The 17,773-nt window shown below is 33.2% G+C and overlaps 1 protein-coding gene across 1 annotated transcript in view; it reads right to left on the reverse strand.

Annotated features, from left to right (window-relative positions):
* Window positions 1-2,052, reverse strand: part of LOC144568726 (E3 ubiquitin-protein ligase SINA-like 10) — a 100,403-nt gene extending 98,351 nt beyond the window's left edge. Inside the window, exon 1 of the mRNA XM_078319097.1 lies at window positions 2,001-2,052. The gene's annotated coding sequence lies outside the window, so the exon portion shown is untranslated. The remainder of the gene's footprint in view (window positions 1-2,000) is intronic.
* Window positions 2,053-17,773: the final 15,721 nt, after the last annotated feature.

The following is a 17,773-nucleotide window of genomic DNA, read 5'->3' on the forward strand; positions in this document are numbered from 1 at the left end:
ATATAACAAACTATCATGGGCTAGGCTACTATGACATTGGTGTTATTTGAAATTAAATAACACCAACTTTTAAACTCTTAGATATGCCTTGAGATTCGTACAAAATAAAGTGCTTGAACAGTAAAAGCGGATATTACGAATCTCAAGGCAGATCTAAGGGTTTAAAAGTTGGTGTTATTTAATTTCAAATAACACCAATGTCATAGTAGCCTAACTCAACTATCATTCATATGCAACACAAGCAACAAACTATCATGTTGCAAATAATAAATTATCCCAAAACATGATCATATTCATCCAAAAATCTAAGCAATATTCGTCAAAAATTTCAAACCATTGAACAATTCCAAATAGCACTAAATACAACTATTACAGTGGAATGCAAAGAGTGAGTCTATGGTACCAAATATAAAACATGGCAATCTAAATTAAAGCCTTTATGCTCCAAATCAGCAGCTGACGCATTCTTTTTCAACTCATCATTTATACTGTTATGAACAAAATCATACACAAAAATAAGAAACTTTTCAACATTACAAAGGGAAAAGGAAGCACCTTGCTAATTATTATAACAACTTTTATTTTTGAATTTAATAAGTTTGCGAAACTAGACGAACTTCATACAAATCATTCTCGTCTTTTCCTACAATAACCAATGCAAACACAATTAATTATTTACTGCAAGAATTTCAAGCACTAAATTTCAAGCACAAATTTACAAACACCATGCATTAACTAATTAATGTATCTTTACTAACCATAAACAAAGTAAAGAGCAAAATATATGGTACAGTCTCAAATTTAGAAACTGCAACGGTTTCAAATGTGTATGGTTATATAATAGCCGCGAGTCCCCAGATTAACAAATTGCAATTTAAATTTGAAAATTTAATAACTCAACATGCTAGCTGTTGCTAAGTATTTACCAAAATGTTAAATAGTTTCTATATATAACCACACTTGGGAATTCTAGATGTTAGACTTTTGAGTTTTGAGCAACTGCATTGACATCTGGAAATTAGGTTACGATTTGTTAGTTTTGGCAAGCAATGCTTCCAAGTATAAAAATATTTCCACTGACACCTAAACATAAAAATATTAAACGAACTAGGTGTCAAAAAAACTAAACTTTTACCAAAAGGACCCTAAACTTTCAGCTATTACAAATAGAAACACAAACTTCAACATACTTGATAAAGAAGTCCTCTGAAAATTGAATACAAGTGTAAACGTGTGTTGTTGTATGTTACCTGCATTGCATTAGTGCTGTTAGAATGCGATGATCAGCTCCTTTCTTCTCTGTGCCAGGAATTATTATCTTTTCTTTGATCATTCCTGAGTGCCTTTCTTCTATGCCTTTTTGTTTTATAGTAGCTTGATATCTGAATTGTAATGAAAAATTAAGGTAATTTCATAAATACCAAGGAAAAATAATATTTCTTTTCTCCTATTCATGGAATTTGAATTCAGAATATACCGTTTGAAAGGGACAATTAAATATAAACAAGAGCTTTTCCTTACCAGGCATAAACATAAATAAGTCTCTCAATTAAAGGTAATTCAATAATCCATCTAATTATGAGACACTCAACAGCAACAACCAAATTGAAAATAAATTTGAGATTGGTATGGTGTTACTACATTGCTAATATTTTGACGCTCCAAATATGAATCAAGTTATGAAATTCAAAGAAATATAAGAATCCAAGTTTTAAGTAAGCACTAATGGCTATTGATACCTAATTTAAACATAGATGCAATACCATAGTTTGTGAATGCAGCATAGTTCTAAGAAAAAGAGGAAAATATTGTTTTTTAAGGAATTGCATGAGCTCTTATCCTAAAACCAATAAAATTTCAGACCTACTGTTTGCATGCATGTTAGGCTTAATTTGATGAGCAACAGTAGCATGAAAAACAATGCATAGAAACCCACCACATCAGTTGATTTCTACAAACCTCTTCATACCCATCAAGACAGCCAAAAGTTACATGATTACCTTGAATTAATAAGGAGCAGCTTCCGTCCTTGGGATTTATTATGTTATCGACTTTTACCCAAATCAAACAAAACAAAACTTTAATCTCAAAAGAATCGAGCAAACCTGATCCGGCTGAGGCAATAGACCGGCGAATGGACCGGTCTGATCTGATACCGGTCACTGAAAATTAGTTTTTCTGTAGTGCATATGCCAATACCACTGGAAAGCTAATGAAAATAAACAAAAAACAAAATAAAGTAGATTGTTTGAAATTAGTAAATATGTATTCAATGATACATATAATCTGACAAAAAACACAACAGAACCAAGTAATGCAAAGGAACCAGCAGTAGTGTTAAGCTTGTCAGAAGTGCCAATGTTATCGTTTAACAAAACTGGTATACCATGCAATCTGCTCACAAAAAATATAATTATTTTTGAAGTATATATTAAAGTAGCACAATTAAAGCACCACAATTTTTTTTGAAGTGTTAAGCTGTACCAGACTAGATTACCTGTTTTGGTTAGAAGAGTTGTTTTCCCGGTCCAGATCGGCACATGCAGCTTGAGTCAACGCGTCTGGATTGACTTCAATGACTGCATGAAGAGAAGCGGGTTGAGGCTTTCGATCAATGACTTCAAACAATCTACTTTATTTTTAAATATGTATTCAATGAAAGTAATCATATACCCCCATACATGTATAGATTGGTTATTTCTCCTGTCATCAATGCTTGAGATTTTTGATATTTTTTCAAGCATAGTTGCTAAAGCATGATGCTGACTACCATAGTTGCTAAACCGAACAGAGAACTACAATTTCTCCTTGAAATGGGGGTATATTCCTGAAATAACCAATCAATTTCTCCTTGAATATTGATTGTAGTTGGACAATTAAAATGTATTTTTTATCAACACTAGTAAATTTCAGAAGCACATGCTGATTTGATTCATTGATTGCTAACTTGTTTTCATTAGATAATCATTTTCAGATTTCTTTAATTGGAACAGAGCAAGGATTAGGTACTGTTATCTCAAAACTTTAATCTCAAAAGAATCGAGCAAACCTGATCGAAAACGGAGAGGAGATGTTGCGAGTGGAGAGGAACAGATCGAAAACGGAGAGGAGAGGAGCAGATCGCCGAAGGGAGAGGAACGGGGCGGAGAAGAGGTGGTCGATCGAAGGAGAAAAGAACTCGGTGGCTGAAGTAGAAGAGAACGACGGAGAGGAGGAGCTTTTTTCAGAGATTTCAGGCGGAGAGGAGAAGAACTCGGTCACAGCCGATTTTTTCCATTTTCAGCTTTTTTTTTTTTTTTTTTTTGTTTTTTTTTTTTTTTGCTTAGGGTTAGGGACGAAAACGCGGGACAGAGAGAAGGCTTGGGCGGAGACCCTTCTGGGACCGGGCCAAATGGGTCCCAGAAGGTGTGGGCGCCGGTCTCAGAAAGTTGTGCACCAAATCCGTTCCAGCTGAATTTTTTTTTTTTTTTTTTTTTGGTTTTCCGGTGGATCTTTTGCATCCAGCTAACATACTGATCCCAAATGCCAGTCCCAAATAGTTGGTTTTGCTGTAGTGTAGGTTCGGACTTTTTTTTTTCTGTGAAGTGCTAAGATGCTGAAAATTCGTCTAAGTATTGAGTGCGTCTGCATTGGATCCAAAATTTCTTTTTTTAGTTTCTTAGAATGTAGATCATCTTGCTAGCTTTCCGAAAAGTGATCATATGCCCAAAACGGAGTTACGAGTCAAAAGTTATGGTCATTTTAAGTTCAGGCTCCATTTTTGGCTGGCTGCTACAGTGCGTCCGCACTGGCTGATACAGGCACTGGGTTCTTTTTCTTCGTTTTGCTTTATTTTTTTTATTTTTTGCAAATTAAAATCAAGCAAACGCAGTTACTTGATTCTAGGTGTATTATATTATTTTTATATCTAAAATATAAGATATTTGGTGTTATTTCGTGATAAAAATCAGATCGAATGTGTATATAATTTAGGTCTATCACTGCGCAGTATCCATAGCGTATTCGGACATGTCAGATCGATGTCTAGGCCGTATCCAGACAAGTTAGAGCGTGTCGGAGGCCGTATCAAAGGACTAAGGATCGATACGCCACGTAAGGTGACGCGCCAGCTAGCCTGTCGGAGGCGTGTCGGTGTCGGATACGTTCGGACACGGGTACGATAGGTTTCTAGGAGTATCAAGGTAACATAGGTTGGAAGTTTCAAATTTAAACTTGGCTAATATAGCTCTCTTATTACAGTGGTGGTGGAAGGCCTATCAAGACTCGGGAGGCCTGTGGTTAGTTACAGTAACCAAGTTAAAGTGCAAGGGGGCAAACGGTTCTGTGCCGAGGTTCTGGTTAGTCACTGGATCCTTTTTTTGGGCTTAGTTGAAGAAAATAAAAACACTGTTTGATTGGAGCACTAAATGGGAAATAGGAAGAGGTGATACAATTTCATATTGGCTAGATTCATGGAAAGGATTGCCTAGAGCAATATCAGGGGTACCAATAGCTCAAAGACCTACCATATCACTTAGAGAAGCATGGCAGGATATACATACAATTAACTTAGATGAGACACTACCTCTTGACTCAATAACCTTCACAGAGGAGGATGACAAAATTAGATGGAGATGGGATGCAAACTTTGTACAAAGCAGTAGGGGGGGGGGGGGGGGGGGGGGGGGGGAGGCGGGATTAATCTTGTGGCAATTCAGAGACATTTGGAAATGTAAAATACCTCCAACCGTTAAGATTTTTGCTTGTATGGTTTTGCATGGTAAAATTCTGTGCAGTAACTTGGGCAATATGGAAGCAACGCAATGCACTGGTATTTCGAGGTCAAAGGCTGCCGGCAAAAATGCTGGCCGGGAGATGCACTCAGGAAGTGAGATTATGGCTGTGCTGTAGTTTTCGTATAAGTTGTTTGTTTGTTGCATACTCTCTTATTATTTGTTTTGTTGCATACTTTCATCATTTTTGTTGCCCAAATATGCTGCTATCAGCACTGTGATGAGGGCCTATATGTAAAACTTTTATATTAATGTTCAACTTGTCAGTCACTGGCAAGGTTTAAAAAAAAAAAAACACTAACACATCAAGGATCTCCTTGGAGGTGACCGGATCATGCGCGAAACCGGGAACAGACCTGGCCCGTTATGATGGATGAATTTCAGGCATCTCAACTGAACGTTTGCAAAGCCTAGTCAAAGCTAATAATTAATTGAGGCCCGTTATGTTGGGTAAATTTCAGGCCGGGTGCCTTTTAGAAGCACGTCTTACACTTGTAACTGGCTAACTGCCATGATGCTATCATCGCTTCTCAATTCTATTGGACTAGACAGGGCTCTTGGCTAAAGCCCGCCCATCAGCAGTCATAGCACCTCCTACATGCATTCGCTTTTCACTGATAGAAGCATAACTTTACATTCCACAACAATCTGTCTTTTATATCTCTTACAGTCTTTAATTTTCTTAAAAATCATATTTTAAATTATATCAAATAAGCAGACAGGAAGTAAAGAATAGAGATACAGTAATTACAAAAATATGAATTTTGTGTGTAATTAAAAAAATCCTTGGAAAAACAAATAAATAACGTTCTTGCTTTGCCTGCTCAAAATAAGAGAGATTACTGTTTGTAGAAAAATAAACCACCCCTGCGTTTGTTTTCATTTCTTTTTTTAAAGCTAGTAATCGGCTATTGTTTTCTTTTTGTTTTTTCATAGTAAGCTCAGATCAAATTAAAGCTGATCAATTTTGTGGGTAGATATACTAATTCCTAAAATTATTAAAAAAATATATTACATTATGTTTTTGAAAAATGAGTAGACAAATTTTTTTTTACAGTTTGTCCAATGTTCTTCTGCAAGTAATGAACAACTCTGATAAAACAACAAACCCAATTAGAATATATTTCGAGTAACATTATGTTAAACCATGACCGATAAATAAATTATATATATATTTTTTGACAACATAAGTATATGAATAGTGTAAAAGTAAATTATTACAATTAATGAAGAGAAAATTTATATATTTGTATTTGAAGAATATGTTAATTATCAATTCTTAACTACTATGACATGAACTAAAATCTTTTAGGTTTGAAACAGATTGAAGACAAAATAACTTTTGAGCCCGGAGATTTCATCAGATCTTGTTCAAATGAACGAATCAATTTTCATAAATAAGTGCATCCTGCTTAGTCTGACACAGAAAATAAATAACTTTTTTAGTATATTACAAGGTACTCAGAAGCCTTCTTCGTGAGAGATCTGAGCCAATTACTACCTTTTTGCTCTTTATCTCGATTGATATGGAAGAAGTAAAGAAGTGGAAATGATCGTCCTCGGGACTATTCTCCTGCGCGTCAGCATACGAAACATTGCATCCTAACACAACAGGTCCTGCATTTCAGAGGGTGCGCGGTCCAGCTAGGTTGTCACTTATGTTCAAGGTCGGATTTGAAAACCAGGGATCATATAATGCGAAACTGTACCTTTGCCTTGTCATTTTAGAGGTTTATGTAATCTGGGTAGCGAACGCCTGGGCACTATGGAGAGAAAGAAACAGAAGACTCTTTTCAGACAAGAGAAAGCCGGTGTCGCGTCTTCTCAATGACACGACACTGGAGATTTAGAGGTGGTTGAATATATAATGGCTAGGATAGATTTTGTGCTCACATCTCCCTAATCAAATTGCGGATGAGCAATTACTAGCGAATTGATGTATATACGAAGCCGTGGATGATGGGAGAGATTTTCCTATATTTTATGGATGTTTTATTGTAAATAAACAATTTCTTATTTAATTTAATTGTTGTCGGCATTTTGCCGAAGACCATAAAAAGAAAAGAAAAAATATAATGGTACGTAGACCATGCATAGAAGAAAATTTGTTAGGTCGTTATTAGTCATGTTATGAAATGTCACGTTATGTTATGTGTGTCGATCACATGACGTGACTTGTATGTCGCATGACGTCGCCATTTGCGTGACGTTGCTGCATTTGAGCGAAAATTACACGTCACGTCATGTTACATGGTCATATCACGGTATGAAACATGGAGTATCCAGTTTTTTATAGTTAATTTTCAGTTTTTTTTTGGTACACAAAATATCCAGATTTCTCTTTTAGTGTAGGTTTAGTGATATCGGTACTCATGTAGTACGGGTTTTTATTTTTTAGTCCAATAAATATTTTTAATTTGAATTTTTAAAGTAATGTCAGATGTCCAACGACCTTTCCTAAAAAAATATTTGCAACATTATTTACTTATTTTTAAAAATTTACAATTTTTTATATATTTTTATATAATTTTTAACAATTTAAATTAAAATATAATAAAATAAGTTTGATGTGACTAATTTACGTCACGTCACGTGTGGTCACGGCATGACCACACGTGATGTGATTGTGTGTCACCATTTTGATCATGCCACATGAAAAAAAAATCACGTCACGTAATCAAATCACGGTGTATTTGTTACGTATTTTCTTCTCTAACAATGCATACTGGTCCCTCAACCATAAACTCAGGGCCGGTCTTGAACATTTCAGGGCTCGGGGCGAGAGAAAATTTTGAGGTCTTAATATAAATAATTTTTTTCATTAATATTTCAATAGATCATACAAAATAGGAGGGAAATAAAACCAAACACTTTATTTAAATCTTTTGAGTAAATCAACCATTTCCTATCAATAAGTTCTTCATTTCTTAATTTTTGATCAAAATAATACGTGGAAAACCCCCTATTGTAATTATCCTTAGAAAAAATAATATTAGAATCTCTAATAGGACCATTCTCAATAAGCAAATCTCTTAGTTTAGAAGTTAAACCATCCCACACTCTATAATCATATATATTTATAGATAATGAAAAATCTAAGCACTCAGACACATGATTAATTTTTTTTCACTAGTCTCATTTTCAAACACATTTATTATTTCTTCATTTACCTCATTTTCATTTTCAGACACATTTATTATTTCTTGATTTACCTCATCTTCATTTATTTCATTTTGATTTTGGTTTTCAGATGCATTTCTTGTTTCTTCAAGCACCCCACTTTCAATTTGTTTTTTCAAAGACTCATTATGTGGTTTAATATTCTTCCAAAGTTTTTGAATAGAACATTTTTGGATTTTATTTTTTCTTTTCTCTCTTTTTCTGTTTCTTTTTTCGCTACCTGATGCATATTTTATAGGAAGCATTGTTTTAAATTAAAAATAACACAAGTAATAGAAGGATAGAACCTAGGTAATTAAGTGGAGGCGTCTAATTCAGAGGCCGCAGTCCGCCGCCTTGCCTCACCCAGTCCAGTCGATGTCGCTGTCGTCTTAATTTATTTTTCCCTCATTTATTAATTTACAGAGAAGAATGATGGAACTAGATTTTTAATTTTTTTTCTTCTACGGCAGACTAGAACTAGGTTTTCAAGAATTGATTTTTCTTCTTAAATATTTTGCTGTCGGCTGTTGCATTGCTTTTGATTTGATAAGTTATTCAAAACAAGAAATATTTTGGGTGAAGAAACGAAGAAATAACAAAAGGATTGTCGGCTGTCGCCTGTCAGCTGTTCGTTAAGTTATTCAAGCCTTCCTTAATTTTGGGCGAAGATTGAAGAAACAAATACATTTTTGGGCCGTCTGTTATAAACTAGGTTCTTTATTCTTCTATAATCCAACAGTTCTACCCTTTCTACATTTTGTATTTTCAACATATATAAATTTTTATTTTATTTTTTTGGGGCCTTTTGAAATTTAAGGTCCAGGCCAGGGCCGGCACTGCATAAACTATTGCTTAAACTTAAACCATTCGTGGCTGGTTAGTTTATTTTTCCATCAATTTTTTTTCCCTTTATGTTCCAACATTTTTCTCTTCGAGCAAGAATTAATTATTATAGTTTATGATACATTTTAAATAATTTAGTGAAAAAAAGAAAAAACAATGTTGTCATGGAATATGATGAGCAGTCGAGCGTATTACAAATTTAAGACCACTTTTCGCTCTCTTCTACTGGTCTCCTTCTTTTTCCCACTACAGAGAAAACCAGGCGCGCATTCGAATTTTTTTTTATAAAACATAAATAATCAAATAAATTTTACGATATCAATATGATTACTTTTTTTTTTTTAAATCATAAGTACCGAACAGTCCGTTCGGTCTCATAGCTGCCTTTTCTTCAGACCGAACGGACCATTCGGTCTCAACTTTTTTTTTAGTTTTTTTTTATTTCTTTTTTTATTATTCTTCGATTATTTATTGTGATTGCCACAGAAAATCCGACAGTTTTCTCCAGACCGAACGGTCCGTCTGCTCTCTATTTTTTTTCTCCAGACCGGACAGTTGGTTCGATATTTATATTTTATTTTATTTTTTTTCCTATTCAACCAGACATTTTTTTTCAATAATTTTTTCAATTATTGAATGGTCCAGACCAAATGCTCTCCGGCCGGTCTCTATATTTTTTCTTCTAATACTACTGTTTTCATCATTTTTTTTTGTTTGTTTGTCATGATTGTTGTAAATAATTTTAAAGTAAAGATAAATTAAACTTTTTAATTTTTCTAAATAAATAATTATTATTAGTTTGACTAAACAAGTGTTATTGATATTACTGTTTTCATCATTTTTGCAACCAGTTTTTGTTTGTTTGCTGTGACTTTTTGTAAATAATTTTAAAATAAAGATAAAGTAAACTTTTTAATTTTTCTAAAGAAATAATTATTATTAGTTTGACTAAGCAAGTGTTATTATTGGCTCGAGAATTTAAATTGGAGACCGAATTAGGGATTCGGTCTCCATGTAATTTTTTTTAATATAAATATCCATCTTCTTTCTTCCTCCAACATACAATTGATTTCTTCTTCTCCACCATTTTCAGCTAAAAACCAAGCTATCAAAAATATTGTGTTTTTACAGATTGGCCTCTGCATTGTATTGATAGCTTTCATCTAAAGATTGTAGTAAGTTAATTTTTTCAATTACAATCATATTTTAGGTTGTAAAATTGAAAATGATATCGACAATTGATTGTGAATTTTTTTTGTTCAGATAATGTCTCAAGTGATAATAAATGTTTATTATGGACGCGAAATTTTAGACGCACTGAGCTACACATTTTCTGTTACTAATTTAACGAGTCTTGATGAGCTAAGAAAATATATATATGTTAACATTCATTTGCTCCCTAGCCAGTTCGATCTGACAATCAAGGCTCATTTGAACATGGCACCACCTGGCTCAGCAGAAAATACCAGTTATTTAGCGTAGACGAGGAAACGATATGGCACATGATACTTGAATATGTCACTCCGGTACTGAATTTTAAACTTCTTGATTTAGTGGTTGAGTCAGTACCAGTTGTTAGTCAGACCAATTATGACCCATATCCGGGTAGTGTACCTGGAAGTAGCAAAGACACAATGGTGTCTGATTCACCCATATATTGTGTATGATCCACCCGAAATACCGATAGTGAATGATTTGGTAACTCATTTTGACGAGCTGAATAATAATACTAGCTCAGACACAAACTCTAACTCAAATACGAACTCTGACCTTGGTGGGTCAGCTGTCGGGGAAGATGATATGGTTGAAATAGAGGATCAAATTAGAATACAAGATGTAATGAAGGAGTGGGTAAATTCTAGTCCCTTAAGGATTGCAGCATCCTTTACCGGTATTTAATGACGATGTGCCGATGCCGTACAAAGATGAAACATTTTTTAGTTATCCACCCAGAATTGACGGTCAATTTTTAGTGGGACAGATGTTTGAATCCAAAGCCAATCTTAAATCCTAGTTAGGTGCATTTGCCCTAGATAATAACTTAGAATTAAAAAAAAAATATACCAATTGTACTGGTTATGTAGTTGTATATAGAGCAGAGGGGTGTCCATAGAGGTTATACGCAAAAACCACTGAGATAGAAAATTGGACAATTGCAACAAACCCAGACGAGCACAATTGTTACAGTATTGCTTATAAAGTAGACAGTCTTTAGCTGACTTCCAAGATGATTGCAGATATAATCAAACCTGGTCTAAAGGAGGACCTGGAGATGTCAATTAAAGCATGTCAATTTGCAGTTAGAAATCAATACAAAATGGTTCAGCCTTCATACAACAAAATTTAGAGAGGGAGGGAGTTGGCTATTGCTGATTTATTTGGTTCTTGAGAAAAAGCCTACGAACTGCTACCTTCTCTGCTCGGTGCAATCCAGACGTCTACCCCAGGCACAAAATACGTAATTGAGCATGAACCATCTACAAAAATGGGTATTCGTATCTTCACCCATGTGGTATGGGCTTTCGGTCCATGCATTGAATCCTGGCCATATCTCCGACCAGTTATAAGTGTAGATGCTGGACACCTATCCGGCAGGTATAAAGGGAAATTATTCATGGCATGCGCTTATGATGCAGAACAACAATTATTGCCAAACTGATATTAAACCGATATTAAACAAATACCGTTACAGTCGCCGCATGTGATTGATGTTGTGCATGAGGCAACTGCAATAAAGTTTGGTCACCTTGCATTTCATGTTCCATTTTTCACTATATAAATAAATACATACACAAAAAATTAACATGCAAATCCAAATCAATATTGACATGCATGACATGCAAACCCAATCAAATATTAACATTCATTCTACATGAAAATAAAAAAAAACTAAAAAAAATAATTCAACACTAAAAAAATCATTCAACAATTACTACATGCATCTACACTAAAAAAAAACTACATGAAAATAAATCATGCATCTACACTAAAAAAAAACTACTTGCAAATAAACCATGCATCTACATAATTACAAAATAAATAATTCAAAAAATACTATATGCATCTACACTAAAAAAAAAACTACATGCACATAAACCATGCAAATAAAAAATTCATTCAACAATTACTATATACATCTACACTAAAAAAACTACATGCAAATAAACCATGCATGTACATAATTACAAAATAAATAATTCAAAAAATACTACATGCATCATCTACACTAAAAAAAATTACATTCACCAAAAACCATGCAAATAAAAAATTCATTCAACAATTACTACATGCATCTACACTAAAAAAAACTACATGCAAATAAACCATGCATCTACATAATTACGAAATAAATAATTCAAAATATACTGCATGCATCATCTATACGCAAAAAAACTACATTCACATAAACCATGCATCTACATAAATCATGCAAATAAAAAAATCATTGAACAATTACTACATGCATCTACACTAATAAAAAACTACATGCAAATAAACCTTGCATCTATATAATTATGAAATAAATAATCCAAAAAATACTACATGCATCATCTACACTAAAAAAAATTACATGCATATAAACCATGCATCTACATAAACCATGCAAATAAATAAATAATTCAATAATTACTACATGCAAATAAATTACTACATAAACTATTTTTTTATAGTACAATTCCAACATAAACTATTTTTTTATACTACAATTCCTACATAAACTATTTATACTACAAAAAGAAAAAATTACACATAAACTATTTATTTATACTACAATTACTACATAAACCATTTATTCTAATCATTTATTCATAATTACGGATTATTTAACAAAAATAAAAGAATTAAATACATACCTAACGAAATTTGTAGATCTGAAGCTTTTATTGTTCTTCTTTCAAAATTAAACAAACTTATGTGATTAGAATCAAAATCACACTAATTATAAGGGTTTAAAAAAAAATTTAGATGAGGGAAGAAAGAAAGAATGAAGAAGAAGGACCACGCAGAGAGAAGGAAGGAGGGAGAGAAAGAAAGAATGAAGAAGGACCACGCAGAGCCACGGGTTGAATAGGAAAAAAAAATATAAAGATCGAACCAACCGTCCGATTTGGAGAAAAAAAAATAGAGATCGGACGGACTGTTCAGTCTGGAGAAAACTATCGAATTTTCTGTGGTAGTCACAGTCAATAATCGAAGAATAATCGAAAAAGAAATGAAAAAAAAAACTAAAAAAAAAACGAAAAGAAAAGTTGAGACCGAATGGTCCGTTCGGTCTGGAAAAAATGCAACTGTGAGACCGAACGGACTGTTCGGTACTTATAGTTTAAAAAAAAAAAAATCATGTTGTTATCGTAAATTTTATTTAATTATCTATGGTTTATAAAAAAAATTCCGCGCATTCACCGCCTTCGTCATGAAAAACAAAACCATGGCGGAGTGCTGGATGAAAAGCAAATATGTTAAAAATAAAAAAGAGGCAGTCAAAATAGAGGACAGCATTCAGAGGTCAGGTGGCAGAGGGCAGAAATCAGAAGGCTGAGGCCTGATCGCCATATGACACTTTGGCAGAGGAAAACTTTTTTTGTTTTTTGTTAATTTCTTCAGAAAAAGCCAAAATAATTTGTTGCAATTTCGGCTATAAGAAGGGGCAGTCATACTCTCCAAAATTCAATTTCAATCTCTTCATTTTCCTTTTCCCTTATTTTCGCTAAAACCATGTGCAATCAAAGAACTTCCCAAAACACAAACGCAAACCCAATCCCAAACGAATTGGCATTCCAAATTGCAATTCTTGAACAAGTTATGAGAGAGAATGAAAGAATATTTCGCAGAAGCATCAAAATATTTGCTTATTTGATTCTTGGCATGACACTACTTGCTGTATTTCCTCATCCAGTGTCTTATTTCTTAGATGTTTCCACCTTCCTCTCCCTCCCCAATCAAAGAAAAACCTTGGAATTTTGCAACGATGTATCTCGAGGTTGCGGTTTCACTCTTATGCTGCTTTTGTTAACAACGTTTTTTTCTGATAAATTGCAGATTATTTATCCTCGGATAATGCATCATGTGTTCAATTTGGCGATGTTAACCATCGTAATCATTATGTTTACCTACATGATCCGCAATGAGCTTGCCCATCTTACCAAATGAGAAGAGCCCGACTATTTGACTGCGCCAAAAGTAGCAACATGATATGATCTGGTCTGGGGTAATTAGTCTCTTAGTTAGGATCAAAGTTCGTGTGGTTTTTGTTATTAATTTGTTTTTTTTTTTTGTAGTCTACTTGCTTTAGGGGAAATGTTATTTTCTTTAGTTTGGTTTTATGTTTGCTAGCTTTTGTTTTAGAGTAATATTTTGTAGTTTGATGCATGTTTTAGTAGATTCTGTTGAAACTTTATGAATTTTTTTGGTAATTTTATTAAATTTCTTAGTAGATCAACCCTCGTTGCTTGGGAGAAGAAAGTACAAAAAAAAAAAAAAAAAAATACTGTGAATGAACCTGTTTTTCTTTATCCACTTGTAAATGATATTTTCTTTTAACGATCGAAATATATAACTAACATAAAACAAATAAATTTGATAATATGACATTTGTGGTCAAATGCAACGGATACTAACTGTAACTTTTGACGGAATCTCATAAATCCAATTGTTAGGTAGATTATATATAATTGTATCAATTATGTTTAAAGAAAACTAAATTAGAATGGCATGCAGGATATGAATGATGTTAAACAGTAATATATAAGCCAAGTGTTACTGTTACATAAATAAAGAAATAATCATGATAACATCTATCTATTCTATATCATACTAGAAACAATACACGTGCATCTTTAGTTTTTTACAGTAGCTTTATATAGTTTTTTTTTTTTTGCCTTATCAAAATTATGATTATAGCCAATATTATTTGACTGCACAAAAACTATGAGAACCGTAAATTTATATGTCTAGAATAAAAAGTTCCCCAACTATCATCCAAATACTTAAAAGCCTGTAATATATTTTCCTCGTCAAACAAAAATTATTTTAGTGCAAAAAATATTTTAAAAGAGAGGACAACAGCTGGTTGGGTATATAGGTTTTTCAGTGGATTGAACTATGTATGCTAATCCGTATATTAATACCTTATTTCCTAGTAAGAATATTTTTGACCTTCTGATTATGATCGGACGGCTTGTAGAATTAATTTTGAAATTCAGCTATTCTACTTGTATTATCGTATGGTAGGTGTTGATGCGATGGTCCTAATTAAAAGTTGATTACTTGCAAAAAGGTTTTACCATTGACCAATCTTTTTGTGAATCAAAATAGCTTGTAAAATAGAAGTGGAATTTACTTAATAAGAATTTTTTTACCAATTAAATCGTTTTGTAAATATTCTTTTTTCAGGCACTAGAAAAAAATAGATTGCAGGGCAAGGGATGCAGACTTGCAGTCCTTGTTTTAGTAATTTCTTATTTTTAGATATTTCTCTAAATAATGTACGTCTTGAGCTTAAAAAGAGAAATAATGTCTTATTTATTTTGAAATGCAATATGCAATCATAAATACTGTAATGGTAATAAAAGTGATATCCTGGCAGATTTTCCATCACTGATATTCTCTCAAATAATAATTTTATTGATTTACTTTTGACAATAGTCATTTTAACCTCGTAGATACTCACTTTTATAGAACATTAATTGCACCGTAACTATAAACCCCAACATGTCTTTAAATAAAGAGGACAAATAACTTAATATATATGATTAGTTGATACTTAATTTTGTGTTATTTTCTCATTTCGAAATGATGCTGCTCGAAATATATTCTAAATTGTTGTAAAATTAAAATGAAGTTGTAACAAAAGTAAGTAAATAACAAGAGAGATAAAAGAGTAATAATATAATTTTATTCTCTTCTAATTGTTTATTATGTAAGTGTTTATAAAGTCTCTATTTATAGGCTAGAAATTGTACATAAAGAGTCATTACGATAGTTAATAAGAACATGAATGCCCATAGTAGTGGAGTAGTGGGGGCAATGAAGATGATAATTAATATTGAGAGTTATATATTGAACATGTACTTAAATCATATTTAATTTGATTTACAACACATCCCCTTGGATGTTTGATAGGCCTAAATTATATACATATTCGATCTGATTTTTATCACGAAATAACACCAAATATCTTGTATTTTGAATATAAAGTGAATAGAATACACCTAGGATCAAGTTACTGCGTTTGTTTGGTTTTAATTTGCAGAAAATGAAGACAAAACGAAGAAAAATACCCAGTGAGGACGCATGATTTGCGATACGGCCGCACGAAGTACTTAGATGGATTTCTGGACGCGCGCCAATTTTAAAAATGTATAATAAGCTATTCATCAAAATCCGTGCGGACGCACGGATATTGATGCATATGAAATATGAACATACAGAAAAAAAATCTGAGCCTAGTGCGGATGCACTGTAGCACCAGTGCGGGTGACCTGGCCGCACTGTAGCAGAACGTATAACTGAAGCCTGAACTTAAAATAGCCATATTTTTTGACTCGTAACTCCGTTTTGGGCATACGACCACTTTTTGGAAAGCTAGCAAGAAGATCTACAACATGATAAACTAAAAAAAAGGAAATTTGGAGTCAGTCGAACGCACTAAACTCGCAGACAGCCAAAATTACACGTTTTCAACACGGTTTCTATTTTTGTCACACCAAGGACGTGTTTTGACAGCCAAATGTGGACAAGGCAATCCTGGGAAACAATCCAAATATAACACCCACTAACTCCACTTCCTAGCCTCTTAATTGGGCATGATCCTTGGCTATAAAAGGGGAGGTTCATTCCCATTCAAGGAAACATCAACATCCATTCTCATCTCTCTCTCCCTTAGTGCATGTCCATTTCCATAAAATATAGCGATAAATCTGCGGTAATTCTTGGAGTTCTAGAAGCTTTTCTAGGAAGGAGAAGAAAGAGATTCGAGCAAGAAGTCGGCAAGTTTGAGGTTCTTGATTCAATAAATGGTGTAATCATTTCTTTATTTCATTTATTCTTATTTTTGCCAAACTTTGTAATGGATCTCTCCATGAGGGAGTAGATCTCTCTCTAGAGATTTAGGTCAATGCATGAACTTGTTTAATTGTATCTTATTCGGATATTTGTTTTTGTTATGATTGTTTTTTTGGGATTTGATGTTAATTTCTGTGATTTATCATTTGTATTAATTACATAATTAGTACTTGAATTGTAGTTACCCCGTTTTGGATTCGAAAGAACCAAAATTGACTAGGATCAATAGGATAGTACCAAATTATGAATGCAAATACCCTAGGTTTGGATTAGGATCTAACCAATTTGTAATCTAAGCCGGAACTACAGAAATTAAGGTTAGGAACTTGGTGAAGGACCTAACCGTGAAGCCAAACCCTAATTAGGACATCTGAAATCGAATCAGGTATTGGTATGATAGACTTAATTGTGAAGTACCAATATTTGAGGAGAGGAGAGACTAACAAGAGCTCAATGGGTCTAGGTAGCTAGGGTGAAGGACCTAATCGTGAAGTCCGAATTACATAAACACGTCATTAATTCACGAAAGTGACTCTTAATGACATATTAGGTTAAAAACCTCATCAAATTATACATGAACTTAAACAAATACCGAATAGATAGAGTTAGCAAGGGATTGTAGACCGAATACCCCTAGATCTTCTCAACTAGAAAACAAACCAATCTTTCTTCCATTTATTTACTTTAATTGTTTTAAAATTCCTCCAATTCGGGTATTGAACCCAAATTTAGATTTAATTAGAACAAACCCTCCATCTACTTTATCGTACTTTACTTTCTTTACTTTTTCTGAAATTAATTCACAAAGTTTAAACCTAGTTTTTAACCATACTCTTTGCGGATCGATACCCGATAATATACTACGCGGTAGGATTGTATACTTGCAATCTGAACCAAAAGTGTATTTAGGGATAAAAGGTACATCTAATTGT

Source organism: Carex rostrata, chromosome 17 (genome assembly GCF_964058835.1).
Source record: "Carex rostrata chromosome 17, lpCarRost1.2, whole genome shotgun sequence".
Classification (NCBI taxonomy): domain Eukaryota; kingdom Viridiplantae; phylum Streptophyta; class Magnoliopsida; order Poales; family Cyperaceae; genus Carex; species Carex rostrata.